General features: G+C 48.6%; 1 long non-coding RNA gene across 1 annotated transcript; it reads left to right on the top strand.

Annotated features, from left to right (window-relative positions):
• The first annotated feature begins 772 nt into the window (after positions 1–772).
• Positions 773–2721, top strand: LOC147710097 (uncharacterized). Its single transcript, XR_015295607.1, has 6 exons — positions 773–840; positions 941–1044; positions 1155–1283; positions 1413–1509; positions 2020–2101; positions 2466–2721. It is a non-coding gene; the product is annotated as an uncharacterized LOC147710097 (long non-coding RNA).
• Positions 2722–12721: the final 10000 nt, after the last annotated feature.

Raw genomic sequence — 12721 nt, 5'->3', positions numbered from 1 at the left:
ATAAGCCTGTAGACGGAATCACTGAATAAATGAAAAACGAGTCAGGCTAAAAGGAAATCATTGAACATTCTAAAAGAAGATTTAATGATCAGTTCATCTTGAAGTTCCACTTTTAACCGAACCAGATTAAATACAGAGCCATGCTATTAGTTGCTCTTGTTAAAAACATCGTCTAAACCATACCCATAGTAGATATATATATATCCAACAATTACGCTTACCTAAAAAGACTCAGTTGCATTATGGGACTCTAAACCAGGTTTAGTCCATTTTTCAGAAACAGCATTGCATGTAATTCAGATAAAACTGCAGATAAAACTGTGGATAGATTCGCAGAATATCAGGGAAGAAAATGCTTCACACCATAATGTTTAGTTTGGCTTCTGTTTCGCTATGGCACTTGCTTGCCATATTGAACAGATTCATTAACACAATATTTGATATGATTCCCTTTCATATCATGTTCCTTGCTAGGATTTTTTAGACGATATGGTAGCCTTGGCACCGTATAATTTTTATCGCGTTTGATTTGACATTACGATTTTTTCTGATAACCGAACTGTTGTTGAGAGATATTCTATTGCGACGGGTTTTACTCATTGGTCGATTCATTCGTTGAAGTTAAACACATAATAGTTCTTCAGCGTTTCAGTGATCACATACCAAGTATCGGGTTAATGTGAATCTCGCAATCTTTTTGATATGATACCGTCCATAGGACGCTTCACACCACGTGACTCTTTCCATTTAAGTGCATCCGTGAATCACTTCAGGTGATACACCTTTCCCAACGGCCCGGAGACGCCAGCAGTCAATGAACGCAGCGCCCGTCACGTATCGGTAAGATAGAGCAGGACAGCTTTTCTAGAAGTCTTTCACATCTCCGCATGTTGATTTAGACCCTAATACTTGTATTTTGGGTGTATTTAATTATTTTTAGTATCCTACAAAAGGAAACTCTGATAAAAGAATTATCGACCTCGAAAACACGACAGATAGTTCACGAAGAGGCGGACGAATGTGTCGGTTCTATATTTAATTTTGGTAAGGAATATTTTTACTGCCTACATTTTGATACGTTACACGTTATGTAGTTTTTCACGTAACATTAGAACGTGTAGATTTGCAATACATGGTTCTATTTTACCGTTTAGAACTGTTTCCGGAGAGGGAGAAATATTGATTACAGCGTTCCAGTTTTATTTGAAGTCCTGGAACGTCATCAAACGGGGAAGAAAAGGGGAACATTTTTTTTTTACATATCTTCACGACTTTGCTAGTCAGTAAGTGTTCGATTTTTCAAGGTGATAAGTGAACTCTACTTTAATAATAACAGTCTAAGTAATTATCAGATCGAAAAACTGATAGTCCTTATCATTTTCTTCCCTGATATTCTGCGAATCTATCCACAGTTTTATCTGCAGGTTTATCTGAATTACATGCGATGCTGTTTCTGAAAAATTGACTAAACCTTGTTTAGAGTCCCATAATGCAACTGAGTCTTTTTAGGTAAGCGTAATTGTTGGATATATATATCTACTATGGGTATGGTTTAGACGATGTTTTAACAAGAGCAACTAATAGCATGGCTCTGTATTTAATCTGGTTCGGTTAAAAGTGGAACTTCAAGATGAACTGATCATTAAATCTTCTTTTAGAATGTTCAATGATTTCGTTTTAGCCTCACTCGTTTTTCATTTATTCAGTGATTCCGTCTACAGGCTTATTCGAACTATATACGAGGCGATCCTCAGAAAGTGAATCAGATCATCAAAGTCTCATATTATAAGAGATTCGTGTGTCATTCTTAGAAAATCGCAATTATGGAATAAATTTACCGGAGAGCGTTCACACTAGCCATCCTTATCATCATCTTTAAAAACATATGTGATTATTATACCAGTCTGATACGGTTGATATGCTTTGTTATGCCTGTCAATGAAATCGGTTTAGTGAACTATAATTGCTTATCGTATATATATCTCCCACCCCCCCTCCCCTCCTTTTATCTACCCACAGTCAGAAAAATACTTTTTGCAACAATTATACCTTTGTTTGAAGTATCGCCAATTACAGAAAGACTAAAAGCGACCAGCTATTAGTAAGTGATGGTTTGTTAATATTCTCTAAACTATCCTGTAGATCCTAGTCAAGAAACACTAAAGACTTTGATGTACCTCCTTTTCTCATCATGAAATGTTACTATTTTCTCCTTTTTCAAAGCACTCAATATACACGAGTTAAATGAAATTACAACTGCTCATATATTATTTAGGTTTGTAACTTGTTTAGCAATTTACATATTGCTAAAACATGTAGGGAGGGTTTTGTTGCATGAGGAATCCTTTTTGTACTTTTTAAATACAACGGCGGTTCATTTGTTAATATACGAGAGACGTGTATCGCTACTGTTGATAAAAATGTATATAAATGCATTCTCTAAGTTCCGCATTTGTGTCTTACAGATATAGATTGTGGCTCCTGAAGAAGGCGTTTTTTCAACACGCCGAAACGCGCGTCAAAAGTATTAATTTGCCACTTTTTTCGTCAATTTTTTAACGATTGTGTATAATATTAATGATTATGTTTTTTATGTAATAATTTTTTATGTAATGTTGATATATGTTTTATGTTATATAATGTTTTTTCATTTAACATTTATGTATTGTTAGATCTGTTTTTATACTTGAAAAACTATTAAAAGTGACATGCAACCTTTTATAATAACTTGTTAGAATTCCTTCTTGCAACTACCCCCATTATTATGTTATGATTTTATGTACACATTTGTTTTGTCCCTGAACCACGAACTATCAAACCTAATCAGGGGGTCCTTGGTATTTGCATTATATATCCAGTGGTCATGGGTACAGTGACATGTAGGAAGGTGGCGAGCAGATTCGTCACCTTTGTTTGGTCTGTAGCCCAAGGTGAACAACCTTTACAACGCAACTTTTACCACGCAGTGCCTTTACGACGCAACTTTTACAATGCAAACCATTACAACGCATTGCGCTGGGGGGCGCTCTAGGATAGGGAATAGATTTAATTTACTAGCCAACACCTTCCCTACTATCCACGGGGACTGGAGTTGGAATAGTAAATTAAACAATTCACTATCCAACACCCAAAAGCACTATGCGTTGTAATGGTATGCGATGTAAAAACCGCGTTGTAAAGGCATGCGTGGTAAAAGCATGCGTTGTAATGTCATACATCCATAGACCAAAAGTGCTGGTCTGGCACCTCTTGCGACGCAGCCGAGAGAAGGAAGGAGCTAAGAGAAGAAATCAACTGCAGATAAGTGGTTGGAAAGGAGCACTACAGAATGATGCGCGAGACACAACAGGCGCTTGAGGCTGGGGGCGAGAGAGGGGACCAGTCCATGAGAATGCAAAGGGGAACAGGCGACGCACAGGTTTAGGAAGAGAGCGAAGTTAACACTCTAAACTGAGGGTGGAGATGTAGTGACAGGTGTACACAAAAGTGAGAAGCGCAGATTGTGTTTAGACACAGGAACTGCAGTTTATTTAGTCCTACAGGCCCACAAGGTGGATGAGCAAGCAGGACACTCAGCTCGATCAGATGCCTGTCGAGAGACGGACAATCGAGACAGAAGGCCATTGCCCTGACAGCATGCCACCTTCCTACACACAAACAACAAGTATTGGCAAAAGCAGGGGCGCTAGAGGGCGCACTGCGGAATGGCCGCACTGTCGTGAGGCTCCCGCTGCCCGGAGCTATTATCCGCCTAGGGATCCTGATTACCATCGCTGCGCCCTGATCTGACCCCACAGATCTACTGGGATATCGACTGACTACCCACGGTTCAACTCCTGGGCCATTCGGAGGTTGCTGGCCGAAGTTACGAGGATCCCAAGTTTCCCCGACTTGCGCTCTGGAAGTCTGATGCCCCCTGGCCCGGCGTCATCGTTCATGCCAGTCTAGGGCTCTACACGTGGGGTGTAGGCCTTGCTCCGCCCCTCTCCACCGGGGCCCGCTCGCTGGCCGGGCAAGCCGTTTGGCTCTTCCTTGCTGTCGGACTTATCTCTTGGCTCCTACATCTGCCTGCCCAGATACCATTGCTCACGGAGGCTCAACGGATCTTCTTCTTGTTTTCTGGGAGCTCGCCCCTTTGAACTGGGAGCGGAGACGGCCATTTTCTCGTCATTGGGAGTGGCGGGGCGCGCTGGCCTGCTCGTGCCCCCACGATTCGAGCTTTTTTGGCCGTACCCTTGGTCCGACCTATATCCTGACTCCTATTTCCTTTGGTCCCCCATTACATCACTAGCGCACCATTATGGGGAAGCCGGACACTAAACAATCCAAATTGTCCTTTGACTCTGGAGGGGCTAGGCGGGGGACGCGTTTGCTCCAGGAAGCCGGGACTTCGCGGTCCCCCCCCCCCCCGAATGTCGCTGATAGTGTCCCGCAACCACCACCACCGGACTTTACCCAAATGATGCAGGAGATGAGGCAGGGGTTTGCCACGATAGTGGACAAAGTGGACAAGATATCGTCGCGCATGGATGCGGTCGTCCAGAAGCTGGACGTGCATGAGGAGCGACTGACGGCGGCGGAACAGCGCATTTCGGACCATGATGACACGGCGGCCACCCATACCACCCAACTGGCGAGAATGGACAATATCTTGCGTGTCATTGCCGCTAAGAATGAGGAGTTGGAGGCGAGGAGTAGGCGCAACAACGTGCGCATTGTAGGTGTGCCGGAGTCCACGAATGTGGGCAAAATGGAGACTTATGTGGAGAGGCTACTGGTGGGCGCCATTGGGGCGGAAGTGTTCTCATCCCAGTTCATCATTGAGAGAGCGCATCGGACACTGGGACCTCGGCCGGCCTCTGGGGCTGCACCGCGCCCCATCATTGCGCGCCTTTTGAACTATCGTGACCGGGACGCCGCCCTCCAGGCTGCCCGCACTAATAGGGCCCTTTCCTTCGAAGGGGTGTCTTTCACCATGTACCCCGACTTCACGCCGATGGTGCAGGACCAGCGTCGTAAGTTCCTGGGGGTGAAAAAGAAGCTTCGGGATCTACAAGTGGACTACGCCTTGCTGTACCCTGCTAAACTTAGAGTGACGCACCAGGCTAAACAACATTTTTTTACCAACCCACAGCATGCTGAGGATTTTGCGAAGCGCCTCCAGCGCGAGCGAGCAGCTGCGGATCGGGGAGGCGATCGAGACCCTGAGGACGAACATTTGGCGGCTGAGGAGGAGGTCGCCTGATTGTGGTGACTTTGGACTTTGTCTCTCTTTTTACTGTTTTTGGAGTATTCTGGACGTGTATCTTTTATATTGAGTTCTACTGCCTTCCTTCTCCGCATTTGCGGCCTAACTATTGCCCGCTTTTACTTTTGTTGGTGCGGGGGTCATGTCTTTATTGAGATGAGTGAGTGTGTTTTGTTTCTTGGGGTCTGTATGGCACCGCAGGATGGTGCTATCTGGTGTCGCGCTCCGGGCACCCACCCCCCCGCGCTGCGCCTGGGGCCTTCTGACACTTGTTGGCGCGGACACTGGCGTGGCGTGAGGGAGTGGTATCGTGCACCTCTGGAAGGTTCCCCGGAGGGTGTGCCCCATGTGTACCTTTGGTTTGGATTCTAGTCCTTTGTTGTTTGACTGGATGTGTGTTGGGGAATGGGGGGGGGGGTGGGGATGCGTATGGCCTGATAGTTGGGGTGGTATCAGGTGGGTGGATGGGGCGGGAATGAAGCTGTCCATGTTTGTTTGCCCAGGACCCCTGGGTCGATATGATAGGTGCTGCTGTTGTCTGTGTGCACAGGTGTGGTGTTGCGCCCGCTATCTAGGCTGGTCCACTTCTCTATCTGGCGGAACTGATCCTGGGGTCCGTGCTCCCGTCCATCTTGGGCCGAGTGCACCGGCCGCCATCTTAGGCTGCCACGTGACGGGGAGCGCTATGCAAGAGAAACACGTGTGCGAGTTGTGGGTCGCGTAAGATGGATTGGCGGCGTGCGGCGTGCAGTATGTTCTGAGTGCTTGTTGCATGGATGGTTTGGTTGGGGGGGGTTGTTGTGGTTTTGGTTGATTGGTTCGGAGATGGCTGGGGAATGCGTGGAGTGTATGTGGGGGGTTGTCCGCGCCCTAGGGTGTGGACCTGTCGCTGGCTGTTGCTGGTAGTTGGATGCCCTGTATTTGCTTATTGGGTCCTGTGGGGCCCTGAAACTGGGTAATGTCGACTGCTGTTATAGATCAGATATCGATTCTGTCCTGGAATGTACGGGGACTTAATGATGCCAGGAAATGTCGTAGTGTGATCCAGTACCTGGACAGGCATGCTATTCATGTTGCTCTCCTCCAGGAGACGCATCTGCGTCCTGCTCCTTCCCCCAACTTTGGCGGGAGGTTTGCTTCCTATTCTTCTTATGCTCGAGGGGTTGTCATCCTTGTTAAAAAATCGCTCGCATTTCAGGAACTGGGATTTGTGGGGGACCCTGAGGGGCGCTATGTGCTACTGTGGGGGCGGCTTGGGCAGAACACTGTACTGTTTGTTAATTGCTATGCTCCTAATGTCGATACGCCAATCTTTTTTGTCACTTTGTGGGGTCATGTTCTTGCTGTGGATGCCACTTACATTGTGTGGGGGGGTGATTTCAATTTTGCATTTCATGCCCAGTCGGACAGATCGGAGGGGAGCCCTCAGTATAATGTACAGGCTAGAGAAGTGTTGCGTGGGATTGTTGGGGAGGCTGGGTTGGTCGACAGCTGGAGGTACGCCCACCCTGCCACCAAGGAGGGCACTCATTACACCACACATGCTCGTTCATGGGCGAGACTGGATTATGTGTTTCTCTCTAGAGGGCTGGTAGCTGGCCTACGGGAGGCTACACATCTGGCTCGGACGTATTCTGATCACTGTCCGGTGAAGGTTGTTCTATCCGTCCCCGGGCTGCATAGGCCGCGCCCACCTTGGCGTCTATTTCCGACTGCTTTGCTTGACCCGGTGTTCAAGGAGGAGCTTGGTGTGGAGGTAGAGGCGTTCTTCCCTAGAAACAAGGGCTCTGTGGACAGTGTCGAGGTCATCTGGGAGGCGTTCAAGGTTACGATCCGGGGTGTCACTATTTCTAAAAGTTGTGGAGTACTTCGACTGATTGTTCGGACCCTCGAGAGCTTGGAAGCTGACTTGCGAGACTTAGAACGCAGGATGCAGGTTGACTCTGATCCCGATCTTCTGGCGCAGTTCCGTACTAAACTCTCCGAGTACGAGGAGGAGGCTGCTAGAGAGGCTAAGCATAGGGGGAAATACTGGACGGCGAGGCGATACTGTGAGGGGGAGCGGCCCGGTAAGGTCCTCGCTGCCCTTACTAGACATCCAAGGCATGGGTCGGACGTGTTGGAATTGGTGTCACCGGATGGCACTCGCTGTCGAGACACTTCGGAGATTCAGCGTACTTTTATTGACCATTATGCACACCTTTACACGACACAGCAGACGGGTGAGACTCGGTACGGCGGATTTCTTGATGAGCTGGCACTTTGTTGGTTATCGGATGGTCATCGGGAGTTCTTAGGCAGGCCCCTAGAGGTGGAGGAGGTCAGGAATGCCATCATGTCTCTGTCTAATGGGAAGGCCGCCGGTCTGGATGGCCTTCCTGCTGAATTTTATAAGTGTTATGTGGACACCATGGCTCCTGTTCTCCGTGAGGTTTTTGAGGAGTCCCTGGAGGAGGGACGTCTGCCGGGCTCCATGCGAGAGGTCGCCATTACGTCGCTGCTTAAGCCGGGTAAGGATCCGCTGGATGTGGGCTCTTATAGGCCCCTCTCATTGCTCAACTGCGATGTCAAAATTCTCGCGAAGGTCTTGGCAGTAAGACTAGCCGAGCTCATGCCCGTTATTGTATTGCCTGACCAGTCAGGATTTGTGCCCGGCCGTGCTACCTCCCACAATCTTTGCACCTTGTTTTCGCTTGTGTCGACCATTGCTCCTACTGTCCCGGTTGCCGCTATCTTTCTTGATGCCACTAAGGCGTTTGACTCTGTTGAGTGGGGCTATCTTATTGATGTTCTTTGTCGGATGGGTTTCCCCAGGATCTTCATCTCATGGGTTAAGCTCTTATATACTGATCCGATGGCGAGGGTAGTGGTGAATGGGGTGTTATCCCCCTCGTTCCCTCTTACGAGAGGGACCCGACAGGGATGCCCCCTCTCGCCCCTCTTGTTTGCTATAGCCATTGAGCCGCTGGCCTGTAGGATTCGTCAGTTTCACCAGCAGAGCACCTTTAATTGTCTTCAGCGGCAGGTCGGTATTTCTTTATACGCCGATGATGTTACACTCTATGTCAAGGACCCTGAGAACAACCTTAATTCGCTCTTACGAGAGCTGGTCGCTTTTGGGGGTGTCTCCGGTGTCCATATCAACTGGCGGAAGTCTCAATTTTTCCCCCTCACTGCTGCTGTAGCTAGGTTTCCCCTTGACTACCCTCTGGAATGGTGTGATTCGGAGTTGCGATATCTCGGCATTGTCGTGTCCTTGGACAGAGAAGAATCGGTTCGGCTTAATTATGGGGTGGCTATTACTAAACTTGCAGATGATGTCACCAGGTGGATGTCCTTGCCTCTCTCCATGGCCGGTAGGGCGTCCCTTATCAAGATGGTAGTTTTGCCCCGCTTCCTTTACCTCTTTCAAAACCTTCCGTATCATCCTGGTGCTTATTTCTTTCGCAGACTTCGTTCCGAGCTCATGCGGTTGTTCTGGCGGGGCAAGCAGCCACGGGTGGCTTGGGCTACCCTTACGTTGCCCTATGCTGATGGCGGTTTCGACGTCCCTGACTTTGAGCTTTATTATCTCAGCGCTCAGACGCATTACGCTTATCACTGGATGCGCCCCACGCCGTTTATGCCCCAAATTGCTGCTGAACATTGGGTTGCCCACCCGCTCCCACTGGAGGGGATGGTTTTGGGCAAGGTGTCCGATGTGGAAACGCCTTGCACGACGGTGACGTGCACGGTGGATGCTTGGAAACGGGTGGCTCAATTGCTGGGCGTTTCCTTTCTTTATTCGCTGGCCTTGCCTCTGGCTTATCATCCTGATTTTTCGCTGTTGTTGGAAACGGGGTTTCAACGAATGTGTAGGCGGCTAGGCATCCTCACGTGGGGCGACTTGTTTCATGAAGGTGCCTTCCGTACGCAGGCTCATTTCTTCGGAGCGGCTGCTTGCTCCCCTCTGGAGCTGTTCTACTTTATCCGCTTGCGGCAGGGCATGCGTGCTCTGCTACCAGATTTCCCTTCGGAGCCTGGGGTTACCCTCCCCCTCCACGTGCTGTTGGTTTCAGATGGGCGACACCTGGTGTCAAAATTATACGGGGCTATTCGCAGACAGCGTTCGGTCCCGGCCAATCGGGTGCGCGAGCAGTGGGTTGCCGAGTTGGGTGCTCCTATTACCGACGAGCAATGGAAGTACTGCTGTGGGCTCACGGCCAATGTTTCCTCTAGTTGTCGCCTTAAAATTATCCACTACAAGTTTGCTCAGAGGTACTATTATACCCCGGCGAGGAAACTACGGTTTCATTTAGCGGAGGATGACAGGTGTGCTAGGTGTCGTGCGGAAGGCGCTGACTTCCTGCACTTGGCTTGGAGTTGTGCGGGGGTGTTAGAATATTGGACTCAGGTTCATGAAGCCCTGCAGATTATGGCGGAGGATGGGGTGGCATTTGACCCCTTAGTGATGTTGCTGGGCTACTCTAAGGACGTGCCTGCCTCTCACCGTAGATTTGTTGACGTGGCCCTGCTGCTGGCTAAGCGTAGGGTTGCTTGTTGCTGGGGTCGTGGCAGGGTGCCGCGCTTTCAGGATTGGGTGACTGACCTCATATACTGTCAGGATCAATACAATATCTATTATGACCTGATGCCTGTCAGATGCAGACCGAAGGACTTTTGGAGCCCGCTCCAGGGGCACCTCCTAACCAGAGCTGTGCAGGACTCTGATTCTGAACTTGGGGACCGTGAAGGGATTGGTTGATGGCAACATGGTGGGCTGGGATTTTACATTACACCTGCTGATCTTCCAGTATCGGGGGAGAGGCTGAGCTGTCTCCTTTACATGCGAGCTATTGAGGGCTGTAGTTCCCTTTACGACAAGTGTATGGCTAGTAATTGAGATCGTATCACTGTAAGTTACCTTTATTTTATGTGTCCCTTTTATCTGAGTCTCCTTTGTTTTATTTGCTATCCGCTAACTGAATGTGTCCATACTGTATTGTCTTATTAGCTTGCCTGAACATGCTGGATCATTGCTCTCTAATTTGCACTGTACATTTTGATGTTGCTCCTTGTATTGACTGGTATGCTGCCCTGTACTTGCTTGTATCTCACTTTTTGGTTCTGACGTACCATTGTAATGGCCATATGTGACTGTATGTATTGTGTATGCACTTCCCTTGACCCTGCTTGTCTCCAAATAAAGGTTTAAAAAAAAAAAAAAAGTATTGGCAAAAGCATGAGTACAACTGCTAGAAACGTGTGACAACATACAAATTCAAAAACTGAACAATTGAATTTGGAAGAAATATGACGATAAGCACTTAAAACAAAATAGGAATAAAGTAACAGTGCACAATATAGTCTTTACATCTAGCAGGAAATCTAACATTTGTTTCTAACAGATTCCAAGGCTGCACCAGCATAGTAATTTTCCCTTGCTCTTCAGAACAATTTAAACAAGCATTGGCCGCGCATCAGTAAAGCAGCGCAGCAGTAAAAGTGGCAGTATGGATGGGGAGGGGGCATGGGTGATTTCCTTTCGGGAGCGTGCAACCCTATGGCACCACCATATGGTGCCGCGCGCTCACGAAAGGAAATCGCGTAGATGTGCATGTGTTGCATTGCAAGAAATGCAATGCGTGCAGTCCTTTGTTGAAAAAGCTCTGCCGATGGCATTAGGTCTCCTCCTATGCAGCGCATGCGCGCTACGTAGGACGAGACCTAAAAAAGGATAAAAGGGGCACCACTGCCAAATTGAGATAACATATAGATTCAAGGCGGCTGCCGCTAATGTGATGTAGAAATAACAGTGAAATACTAGGGAGATCACAGCATCAGCCTAAGTACATTAGGCTGGGTTGTAAAGGGGGGGGGGGGAAATGACTACCCAAAGGGGTTTATATCTGTCACACATAGGTCATGGTTGACCTATTTGCCTGTAAGGGGGTGGGAGGGCTCTGTGGGAGGGGAGGTTGGGGGGGCAGGGACGAGTTTGGGCACAGGGCACAGCACACTTAGACACTCTAGGGATTACAAGGAATCCACATGTTGGAACACACAAAATAAAATGACTGAGGAGAGGGATATTGGATGACTAAGAGATGACAGTAGGAGTCGGTCTACGTTTTTGCTGGACAATTGGTTAGGGCAGGCACCAGATGTATTTTAACTCCTTCCATGCTCATGACGGAGCCGCTCCGTCATGAGCCTCGGTTGAGCTGTGCTCATGACGGAGCGGTTCCGTCATGGCCCGCTGGGCGCGCCTGCCCTGGACGTTCCATTGAGCTGGCGGGGCCATGACGGAACCGCTCCGTCATGAGCACAGCTCAACCGAGGCTCGTGACGGAGCGGCTCCGTCACGAGCATGTGAGCGCCGCTCGCCCCCCTCCCCCCCCAGCGCTGCGGTGGAATTGCCGCTGCAGCGAAGGGGTTAATGTCATTGTCCACACGAATAGCTACAGTTAATGTGTGTGGCCTGAACGACCATCTTTTTTTATTTTTTTTAAACTTTTATTAATAAGTAAAATACAACAACAACAATCAAGGCAGTAGATACAGTATCGGCGATCATGTGTCCACACAGAGTGTTACTCCAAATATTCAGGAAAAATCATACACTTATAATCCGTCGAGAGGGGGGGGAAGTGGGGAAACAATGCAGCACTCATAGTATTAAACAGTACATGGAACGTCATTTAGGGGGATAAGGGAACATCAGGTAATAAGTCTTGCGGGGGAGTACAGATATTTCCATGATAGGCATTCCACTGAGACCAGACTCTGCTCCATTTCCTAGGTCTACCCCTAGCCAGATACACCGTTTTCTCCCTAAACATGCACCAATCCATGCCCTCCTTCCACGCCAAGACCGTGGGCGACCTCTGGGAACCCCACAACTGTGCGATGTCTCTCTTAGCTATCATGTTACCAAGGGTCGCCCAACGGATCTGAGCAACAGTGTAATCATTCGGCTCCCACACGTTCAGCAGGCAGCGCCTAGCCTCAGGCAACAACGACACTCCAGTAACTCTTCCCATCACCGCATGCACTCGGGCACAAAACCCCGCCACCGCCGAACCCTCCCACAGAATGTGAAGGAAGGTTCCAGGCATGCCGCAACCACGTTTACACAACCCATCCAGAGAGTAGCCCATTCGCACCAGAATCGGACCAGTAACATATATACGGTCAAGGATCTTAAGTTGGACGAAGCGAAGACGGGCAGGAATGGCAACCTCCTTGGGCGACGACAACGCGGATTGCCAGTCTTCGTCATCTAATTCCAACCCATTCTCAGTCCATACCGCTCTGAGATGCACAAGTAGATCAGTCCGATTATTGATCAATCTTTTATAAATCAATGAAATCGTGCTGTCAGGGACATAACCGTCCAGTATACGGTCCTCGAGAGGAGAGGACTCGGGGACGTCAGTGCCTGCAGCGAAAACCGACAGCAAAGCATGGCGCACCTGCACGTATCTGAAAAAC

This window comes from Lissotriton vulgaris, chromosome 5 (assembly GCF_964263255.1).
Source record: "Lissotriton vulgaris chromosome 5, aLisVul1.2, whole genome shotgun sequence".
Lineage (NCBI taxonomy): Eukaryota > Metazoa > Chordata > Amphibia > Caudata > Salamandridae > Lissotriton > Lissotriton vulgaris.
Note: the sequence above shows the minus strand (reverse complement) of the source record. Positions and strands in the feature narration are given on the sequence as shown.